Raw genomic sequence first — 11,219 nt, forward strand, 5'->3', positions numbered from 1 at the left:
TTCGGGCTTCTTTTATACTAAAAGTGGAGAGGGTGTGGTTGCTTGGTGCAAACTTCTTGGTGTCAGAATTCTTTGTTCTTGCAGCTGTCACATAGATCAGGTCACAATGCCTTCATAAATCTCCAGCAAGACAAATGTTATTCTCTGTTCTGCAATGTTTTATCTCTGTATGAATATAGGTCAGAGCCTTGAAAATGGGCTATCCTGTATGTTTCAGCCTATAGGCATCATTCTTAACTTGAAGTGAAAGCAATAGAATACAAAGGTTAAGAAACAGACCTACTCTAGAGACAGATTCGTTCTTTCCTATTACAGTTATATTATGAATATACTATAGTAACTCCGCAGAGGCAGGGACAGTTCTAGTTCTTTCCCTTTTAGAGAGCTGTGCTGAGCTGAGAGGATAAGCCCAAGCCTTGGGAGTGGAAAACCCATGGGTGGGTGGAGTGAACCCCAGTACCAAATATCAGACTGATCAGAGCCTGGGGTCTCCCAGCAAGGATTGCCCTTGGTTCTGGTCAAGACAACCCCTCCTTCAGGCCCATGATTTTAGGTAGTAAAGAAGTGGATAGAGCATGCAAGACACACTGTCCCAGATTTGGTTGAAGAAAAATCAGGAGAATTTCCATACACGCAATATCAGATCAGACATGGTCTGGGCAGAGCTTCCCACATTAAGCACGATCAAAATAAAATGAGCAACAAAAACAAAATAATTGTAACTATGGCAAATAACCAAAAAACAAACACACAAAAACCTATGCATACATTACAAGGGGAAAAGAGAAAATGAAACTGGTATACAAAGCTCAGAAAAAAAAATCAGTCTAAAAGGAAACATTCCTCAGAAGTCATATTCCTGTTGATTCACTCTGCAGAGAAGCTTGCTGAAAATATTGATGTATTAAACCAGGGCTCAAAGATAAGATGATTAAAGAGCAGAATGGGGAAAGAGGGATTGCTAAAATAAGAGTACAAATTGAGAACCAAAACAATATTATAGATATAATAAATAACTTAGAAAGGAGTGGAAAAAACTTAAAAGTGATTGTGAGAGGTAGAGCAGATTTGAGATAATCAGTGAATGCAAAAAAATGTTATTAAAGGGAAAAGCAGTCATAAAGATTTCTCAAAGAACTCATATTTTTGATTTCATGTTTTTCCTTCCAAAGAAGAGGGAAATCATATAGTCACAGAATCATTTCCGTTTGCTTTTACCAAGACTGGAATAAGATGGAAAAGATGAAGGTGTGGCTTTTCACTGGAGTGACTCCTAACTACCATGGGCCTCTAGAAATGTCTTTTCCAATTCAGCAATTAAATTGTTTTATAAATACCCCTGGTTATATAAGGGAAAATAGTAATTTCAGATTTTAGTGCAGCCTGAAAAAAAATTCTCACCTTCCCCAAAGTTTGCTTAACAATGTGTACCAGTTTGGTGAATGAGACTTTTCTAATTTTTGAATTTTTTGCTAAAATTCCAAACTGCAGAAAACTGAGTGTTTCCACGTTCTGCAGAGAGCCATCAGTAAGCCCTGAATATCTATCTCCCTTTTGGATCATATTAAGAGATAGCATGGGCTTTTTAAAGGCACACAAATAATTTAAAAAATATATTACATAGTTACATGAAATGGGTGAAGGGGATCAAAAGGTATAAGTTTCCAGTTATAAATAAGTCATGGGTTTGTAATGTACAGCATGGCAACTATAGTTAATGATTTTGTACTGCATATGTGAAGTTGCTGAAAGAATAGCTAGACTTTCTCACTACAGGAAAAAAATTTTGTAACTACATATGGTGATGGATGTTAGACTTATTATGGTGATCATTTTGCCATATATACAAATATTGAATCATTATGTCCTACACCAGAAATTTATATACTATGATATCGCCAATTAACCTTAACTTTAAAAAGCTAAATCACATGAAAAGGAACAGCTTAATTTGCCCTGATACTCCCAACTATCATTCCCAGCAGGTATCGATGAAAGTTATAGGCTTCAAGGATATTCACTGTGGTTTTGAATTCTTCACCAGCCCAGAGTGGTGAAGAATTCACCACTCACAAACCAAGATACATGGGGTTGAGGAGAGTATCTCACAGGAATTGGGGGTGCCTGGAAGAGGATTGTCATTGATATCTCAGTCATGGATTGGATGCCCGTTCCCATGGCGGCCTTTCAGATCTGTTCCACAATTACGTAAGCTGTGGTGGGGCAAAATGAGAGGAACTACAAGGCAGAGAGGGAACAGCAGGTGAGAAGCTTGTGCATCCATTGTTTAGGGCACAAAGAGGTAGAATTTTACAAAGGGGGTTACCTAATGCAAAGGAATGCTGTGTGTGTGATCACCAGGGAGGGGCATTTGAGGCAAGGTTGGAAGCAATGAGCCAGAACAGATGTTTCACTTTAGAAGGCTAAGCAGAGGGGAGGGATCCTCCAAGAGACACCCAATAGAATTCACATGCACTCTCCTGAATAAAACAAGCCTTTCAATGCCCACCACAGAGAAAGCAGTTTTGGCTGAGAGAGGACTGCAGCTGCTCAAGGTAAGTAACAGTGTTTTTGGCATTTTTCTCTAAGCTGCTTTTTTGTCAATAAAGGAAAAGCTAAACCAGATAAGAGAGGCATGAAGAAGTACAAGGAGCCTGAGTTAGGAGAGAGGAATGTTTACTGGGTATGAAATTGAAGTCGTAAATTTGGGCAGGATTGCAAACATGCAGACTCTGGCTCAAGTTTTTTTTAAGAAGTGGGAAATTTCAAAAGGGTAGTTATTGAAGACAAAACCATTCCATGTTTGGACTCCACTTAATTTAGATTGTTCAGTTGATCTATCAACACTTGTATGCTATAAAATTCTGCTATAGGCTCTGTAGAGGCTGCTACTTTTATTTATCCTTTGGTATCCTTTGGCATGACATTTATGGTTAGAAACTACATGATATTTTTTAATAGTCTTAATTGAATCAAAGCAGAGGATGGAGATGATATAATCCTTATGACACAGGGAAGCCTTTAACCACTTCTCTCATACTGAAGACTATCTGAAATGAATTATCACACCATTCCTGTTTTAAAATTAGATTAATTCAGAAGTTAAGCCCTACTTTTCAAGGACGTAAGAAAGTAATTATCAGTCACATTTGGGATTTTTGTCTAAACCCCCAGCATTTCCAAAAGTCCTACTCTTTCCTCTGTGGCACTGCCCTCTCCCGAGAACAGAAGTAGGCAGGGCCACAGGATACTTTTGAACCCTAAGTTTCTGCTTGTTTGGAGCAGGAAAAGACTGCTCTAAAAAATGTTTGCACACTATTTGATGTGCTGTAGGTCTGGGAGCCTTTTATGCATTATTGGCCTGATCATTTTTCCTTTCTTTCTTCAGCTTTGCTGGTAGAAGTGGAGGGTCTGATCCAAGCACCCAGTTTCTTCCTCCACCCCTTTAAAGCTTCTTTTCCATATGCTAGCCTCTCTTTTGGAGCAGATTTTCCTTGTTCTCTTCTAGTTGGGCCTTTTTTTCCAGTTGTAGTGAAGGGAACGTTGACAGGATCAGCTTTTCTTAATTCACTGTGTATGCCAGTAGTGCTTCTGAAATCCTTGACAGATATAATGAATAGGTAAGCAGGAAAAGAAAACAACGTGGAGGAAAAAGAATGACAAAGTAGAATGAAAAAAAGTCAAAAATTGGGTTAAGTAAAAGCAGAATATTAAGGATGGTGGAGTGACATCAGAAGTCGCTTGTAATTTCTCTCTGTGGAACTGGCACTTCTGGGCCAGCCTGCTCTGTAGCTTTCTGGTATGCACAAACGAATGGATATAATTGAAAGGATGTATGAATGATGTTACTGTGATTATATAACAGAGTCTAAGGAGCTCACTGTTGTGTGAAAGTGAACGAGCACTACATTTTACTAAACTGTTAGCCTGCTTTGGCAGCTGTTACACTGTGATAAATGATTGCAGGATTAATTAATTGAAGAGGTTATTGCACTATTAAAATGTATTTCCACCAAGCAGTAATAATGAGAATTCATTGTTAGTCAGTGAGTGTCCACCATTTGCTAATGGGAAATCTCTCTCTTAGTATTGTAGGTAGAGGTTTTGAAACATCTCTATTAAACCACATAGTAGAGGTTTATTTGAAGAGGTGCCAACTTTTTATCCTTCCGCTGAAGGAGGGCTTGTTTTGAAAGGAGAGTCAAAATCTCCTATTTCCAGTTTGCTTTCTTCTCCTTTGAGTACTCTTCACTATCTAGTTTTCCCTCAGTTTTCAACTGATTCGGTTAGAACTTAGTTGAATCAACCAATTTACTGCTGTTAAATTTCTTCATGTGTGTACAATTCCTTATAGGAAACTCAGAAATCGATTTCTATTGTTAAGAAGGCATTATCTTTGCTTCCTTTAGTTGTGTTTGTGAAGGTTAGGTTCTCGTCGCAGAAGGAATTTAGAAATGAGATGGAAATTGAGAAAGAAAAGTGAGGATTTATTTAACTGAGAAATACGCCTCTTAAAGTTGGGCAGAGAGGTGAGCAGCTGCCCTGTGTTTCTCTGATGCACTGATTATGGTCAAAAGGGGCATCCAGTTGCATGGGCAGGGTATTCACTGGGAAGATAGAGTTTGGGAGTCATATTCCTTAATTTTCATTCCAATTCCACCTTCCTGAAGGGAGGAGGGATTTTTGTCCTTATTTAGCTCTTATCTGAAGTGTCATGGCATTGGCACATTGATGGGTACTTCTTATCTGCATAGCTAATTTTATTATAATGAGGGAATAATGAACAACAAGTTACATTAAGAAGCTGGAGATTGGTGCCCTTTTCCACCTTGCTTTGTCTTCCTCCAGGGCACTTATCACCCCAAAATGTGTGGTTTCCTCTCAGCCTGGAGGTTCCAGTTTTTTTGTCTGCCCACGAGTGCTACTGTTAGCATGATGCCTCGTTTCCTGCCATCTGACCCCATGCCCCCCTTCTCTGCTCATACCTAGCTATCTGTCTGCTGTAACAGAGGTTAAAGGAGAAAGTATTCCTGTTATATGCTGGTCCATAAAATATGTCTTAAATAGTCACATGAGCTCACCTCTACTTCAGAATATCTGAAAATTACAGCAGGAAAATTTGATAACTTTCTTTTACCTACCCTTTCATAGGGAAACTGTGATATGATAGGTGCAATTTTTAAACAATGATCCTCTGAACTTATTGTCGGTTGTTTTGGATAATGAGCCAGTTTCCATCACCCAGCAGGATGGGTTACCACCAAATGGAGTATCCCACGGGACTGGTATTTTCCTTCCTTTGTCAGCAGCAGCTGTGCCTGAAGATATGGTCTCCAGGTGGTGAGCAGCTTTCTTTCTCCCAGGCAACTCCTGTAAATAGCTGGCACCACAAAATACTGTTCTAATGTTGCCCCTTTAAGAAGAGATGTCATAGTGGGGTGGGGGTCCTTCCCCTGGAACATGAATGCATGTTGCATGGGCATCAAAGCACCCTGGTCCTTATTACTTCTCTGTAGGATGGCAGTAGGATGGGGGACTGAGTTCCTTTCTTCTAAGAATTCCTCTCTTTCCCTGTAAAGCCTTAGTGGCTTGTAGAATGGAGGGATCCACCTCATGGAACAGAGATCCACTGTCTCTTGGTTCTTAAAATTTTGACAGAAGGTACTACTTCACTCTTGTGGTTTCTCTGAGAAGAAATATCCCCTAAACAAGCCAGATCTTCTACTCCACACCTTACTGTCTCCAGTCAGGGGTGAATTGAGTTATCTGGTGGTGTAAAACAGCATTGATCTACACTTAGTCAGGAGCTAACCTATCAATAGTCTTATATGAATGGCCCTTAGGGTTTCTTTCCCCTTCCGTGTCCACTCATGGAGGAGAGGAAACAGTGACATGTGTAAATGTTTTGCTCTACAGACTCAAAACTTTTCTGTGCAGCTGGATTTGGAAGACAGAGAGCTTTGGAGCCTGGTTGGTTCTCACACTAAGCTATATCTTCCAGCTCACCCTGTACAGTAACAAGGATGGTAGTTTAGACTCATGTTTATCTGGTACATTTGTCTTATTTTTTAATTGGCTCAGAATGGAGGGGAACAGGATGGCAATGACTGGGACTCCTCAGATTGCAACAGCTCCAACATCTTCTCCAGCATGTCGCTGTTGGAGGATTGAAGTAATGCCTACAGTGCTGCTTTTTTTTGCACAGATGCTCTTTCCACTGATTGATTTACTACTAGTTAAAAGGTGGTGCTGTAGTGAGAGATTCAAATTCTGAATGTCTGAAACTGAGCATTTGGACCCAGTGAATTGGAAAATGATAACCCACTGGAAAAATTTTACTTCTAGGCTCAATAAACAAGCTAATAGATGTTCTTTTGCAGCCCGGATGCTTTGCTTAGCCCCAGCCCGATTCTTAACTGTGGCAAAGGGATCTATATAGAAATGGCAATAATATTGTCTGTGTAGTCATAGGTATTTCATGGTCTGTTAGCTTGACTCTATCCTGGATGTTGAGGAGCTCTTAAATGACTTGAAAAGTCTTTATAGAGATAGAGCATATTTTAAAGAAGTAATCAAGTATGTGAGTACTAGCATTTAAAAGTCCAAGTTGGATAATACTGACTCTTCCAATCCAAGAGCATGGTATGCCTTTCCATCTATTTGTGTCATCTTTGATTTCTTTCATCAGTGTCTTATAGTTAGCAGAATACATGTTTGTTTTGTTTCTTTAGGTAGGTTTATTCCTAGGTATTTTATTCTTTTGAATGTGAAGGTAAATGGGATTGCTTCCCTAATTTCTCTTTCTGATCTTTCATTGTTGGTGTATAGAAATGCCATCGATTTCTGTGTATTAATTTTGCATCCTGCGACTTTGCCAATTCATGGATGAGCTCTAGCAGTTTTCTGGTAGAGTCTTTAGGATTCTCTAGGTACAGTATCATGTCATCTGCAAATGGTGATAGTTTTACTTCTTCCTTTCCAATTTGGATTCCTTTTATTTCTTTTACTTCTCTGATTGCTGTGGCTAGGACTTCCAAAACTATGTTGAAGAGTAGGGGTAAGGGCGGACATCCTTGTCTTGTTCCTGATCTCAGGGGGAATTCCTTCAGCTTTTCACCCTTGAGAATGATGTTTGCTGTGGGTTTGTCATATATGGCCTTTATTATGTTGAGGTAGGTTCCTGCTACGCCCATTTTCTGAAGGGTTTTTATCAGAAATGGATGTTGGATTTTGTCAAAGGTTTTTTTTCCGTGTCTATTGAGAGGACCATATGATTTTTATTCTTCAGTTTGTAAATTGGAGTTCCTGTCATGGCTCAGTGGTTAACGAATCTGACTAGGACCCATGAGTTAGCAGGTTCAATCCCTGACCTCGCTCAGTGGGTTAAGGATCCTGTGTTGCTGTGGTGTAGGCTGGTGGCTACAGTTCCAATTAGACCTCTAGCCTGGGAACCTCCATATGCCATGGGTGCAGCCTTAGAAAAGACAAAAAGACCAAAAAAAAAAAGGTCCAAGTTAAAATTTTATTATACTATAAACATGCCACAAATAAATGATTTATTTACCAAATTAGTTTGTTGGGCTTAGAGAGTTCAGGTAGAAGAATCTTCCTAGTTTCTTAAAAGTTAGATTCTGGGTAAGAAGACTTGTTGTTAGAAATAGATAACTGCTTGAGATTTAAATTCCTTATGAAGTTAATTCTGTAGCAGTCTGGACACAGCTTCTTCGTGCATTGTTAAGCTTTAATGGATAATTATTTGCTGACTATATTCTGAACTTTAGAAGATGTGTTTTGCAATTAGACTGAATGAATAAACAGAAAAACTTCTGTTTCAAAATTTGAGCAAAAGTGTACCATATGTGGTTCTTAAACTTAAGTGAATCAAACTATTCTCTTGGTGGCCAAGAGTTATCACTGAGTTGATTTTACTGAAATGTTTTTCATGTAAAAGTAAAATCTCTTTATGACAAACTGATGGTTTTCCTTGTAGGCGCATTTGTTATTATATTTGAATGTACTGCTAGAACTCATACTGCTTGTCTAAAGGAAATGTAGATAGATTAAATTTGTCCAGGTTCTCTGTAGAGGATTAAACAAATTTGAGAAGGTGATGTGAGAATAGTGAGGGAAAAGAATCTCTTTCTCTCTTTTCTGTCATTTGAGTACCCCAGGAATTCATGTAAGCCCTGGGACTTCTCAAGTTTTCATTACACAATATTATTTATGTCCTTTCTTGCATTTTACCTTTATTCTTTGTTCTCTGGTACTCTCATTTCCTTTTCTTTTAATATCAGTGATTTTTATCCATAGCTCTATTGTGCCACATTACTCCTTGAAGGAATTACAGGGTGACTTTTTATTTTAACTCAATGAATTTTATTACATTTATAGTTGTACAGCAATCATCACAACCCAATTTTATAGCATTTCCATCCCAAACCCTCAGCCCATCCCCCAGCCCCCTGACCTGTCTCCATTGGAAACCATAAATTTTTCAAAGTATGTTGAGTCAGTATCTGTTCTGCAAAGAAGTTCATTGTGTCTTTTTTTTTTTTTTTTAAGATTCCACATGTAAGTGATAGCATATGTGTTGATGTCTCACTATCAGACTAACTTCACTTAGCATGATAACTTCTAGGTCCATCCATGTTGCTGCAAATGCCATTATTTGTTTCCTTTATTGGCTGAGTAATATTCCATGTGTATATATACCACATCTTCTTTATCCACTCCTCTGTTGATGGGCATTTAGGTTGTTTCCATGTCCTGGCTAGTGTTTACAGTGCTGCAATGAACATCAGAATACATGTATCTTTTTGAGTCATGGTTTTCTCTGGATAGATGCCCAGGAGTGGGATTGCCAGATCAAATGGTAATTCTGTTTTTAGTTTTCTGAGGAATCTCCGTACTGTTTTCTACAGTGGTTGCACCAATTTACATTCCCACCAACAGTGTAGTAGGGTTCCCTTTTCTCCACACCCTCTCCAGCATTATTATTTGTAGACTTTGTAATGATGGCTATTCTGACTGGTGTAAGGTGGTACATCATAGTAGTTTTGATTTGTGTTTCTCTATTAATTAGTCATGTTGAACATCTTTTTGTGTGTTTCTGGCCATCTGTATGTCTTCTCTGGAGAATTGTCTGTTTAGATTTTCTGCCCGTTTTTTGATGGTGTTCTGTTTTTTTTTTTTTTTTTTTGTATTGAGCTGCAGGAGGTGTTTATAATTTTGGAGATTAATCCCTTTTAAGTTATTTCATTTGCAAGTAGTTTCTCCCATTTTGTGGGTTGTGTTTTCATTTTGTTTAGGGTTTCCTTTGCTGTGCAGACGGTGTGACTGTTGTATGCACTGAACAATGCCTGCACAAGACAGTATGCAATAAGTAAGTATTAAATGAACTGTTAGTATATGAATCCATAATAATTTGTTATGTGGAAACATTCTTTGCAATGTATTCTGTCTGTGATTTTATATTACAGAAGACTATTTTGCGTATATTCTAAAGCAGAACAACTTTATCTGGATGTTCTTTCCTTTTCAATGAAATAGATTTAATTGCAGAATATGCTTCTTTGCAGTCCCAGTGATGCTTCATTGTTTTTCATTATTGCACTGGCAACTAACTGTACATGCTCCATTTCTCATGCCATCATCCTAATGAAGAAATACTTTCAAACAGTGGAATGGACCATGTGCTTTATCTTAGCCTAACTGAAGGCTGTTGGATGAAAAGTGATAAGCTGTTGCCTGACGTTTTCTAAAACTATTTTTATTTCTTGTACCTGGGTGTAAAATGTGGATACATCTACTTATTTATAGTAATTTTTAAGGTTCTGGATAAGTATCTTCTACAAGGAATACAATTTCCAGGTCTTAGAAATGATTCAGCCTAGTATTTACTAAAAAGATTCAAATATATCCGTTGAACAAATGAATAAAACAGCAAGCATGGAATTGGATACTACCACATAGAAATGTGGTTTGTCATTTCTGAGAGCTGGGGGTTTCAGGGTATGTGATGAGAATGACATAAAGATGCAGTTTGATCACAGACAGATTTCAGTCTGGAGAGGAGCAGAGCTATATCCACACTATACACCCTTGTCCCCATCTTCTTTAGCATCGTCTTGGAGTTGGTCTATGGCATACTATAGTCTTTGAAAAATTCTGTCTTAAAGAATTCCATTACCATAATCTGTGTGTTAGAAGTCTCAATGATAAACAAAAGGCTAAGGAGTAGGTTTGTTTGAGTTGAGAGGATGCTAGTTCACAAGTGTTCATGTGTATATATATAAAATTATCAGAAATGATGCACTTTGGTGCTTTGCTTCCTTCTCTGTGTCCCCTCATGAATACTTCCAGAAGTATTAGTTCCTGGTTTAGGAAGGGTATAATTTAAAAGGGGGAAGAAACATTTTGACATTTTAATAAATCCTATTAATAAACTGACATTTGGTTTTACAAATAAACTTGGGATTTCCAAATACCTGATTTTTAACTGAAAGGTACTATACTTGAGCTTGCTATCAGGAAAACGCATTGAGAAAATGCCAGATGCATAAAGTTCTGGTGTTCTCCCTTTAGGTATGTTTTATTATTACCATGTTGTACTCTGACCTGTATGTAAATATTCCTGCTCATTCCAAGGTCTAAAAAACCTGCTACAAATAGGCCGCCACTGGGCTAAGAACCTTTGAGTTCTAAAATGACTCTATGGAGCAATGTATATGAAGGTAGGCCATGCATAGTCATGCAGAAATGTTAAGGAGTTTCTCCTTATGTATGCACAACTGGAGGCATTGCTCTTCTTTGCCTAAGATTTATATTTCTGCTGTATCAAAATAATCTTTTAGTTAAGGGCTATCCGGAAACTTTATTTTTAAAAGCTTGGCCACTTTAATCAATACTTTAAATAATTAATTTAGTACTAAAATTCATTTAAAAAATAGGAAAATTTTCATCATGAAATTGTACATTCCCTTTGTGGAAGGGCTATTTTCCAGTAAATGTAGTCAATAAATTTATCTCTGAAGGCACAAATGTATGCCCAAGAACTTTGAATATCTGTGAAGTGGTTTCTTTGAGAAAAAGCCAAAATATTGTGCTTTGAGGTTGGTAAACTATGAGAAATCTCTCTTTAATATGAAATTAAGATATTTTTCTTGTCGTTAAGGGGAAAATGCCTTCCAAATTTTGTTCTTTTGAGCACCCAGTATCTC

The 11,219-nt window shown here is 37.9% G+C and overlaps 1 long non-coding RNA gene across 1 annotated transcript; it reads left to right on the forward strand.

Moving 5' to 3' along the window:
- Positions 1 to 2,522: 2,522 nt before the first annotated feature.
- LOC125121430 (uncharacterized) lies at positions 2,523 to 10,891 on the forward strand. The gene is made up of 3 exons (XR_007133464.1): positions 2,523 to 2,555; positions 9,309 to 9,382; positions 9,579 to 10,891. It is a non-coding gene; the product is annotated as an uncharacterized LOC125121430 (long non-coding RNA).
- Positions 10,892 to 11,219: the final 328 nt, after the last annotated feature.

This window comes from Phacochoerus africanus, chromosome 2, assembly GCF_016906955.1.
Source record: "Phacochoerus africanus isolate WHEZ1 chromosome 2, ROS_Pafr_v1, whole genome shotgun sequence".
In the NCBI taxonomy this organism is placed as follows: domain Eukaryota; kingdom Metazoa; phylum Chordata; class Mammalia; order Artiodactyla; family Suidae; genus Phacochoerus; species Phacochoerus africanus.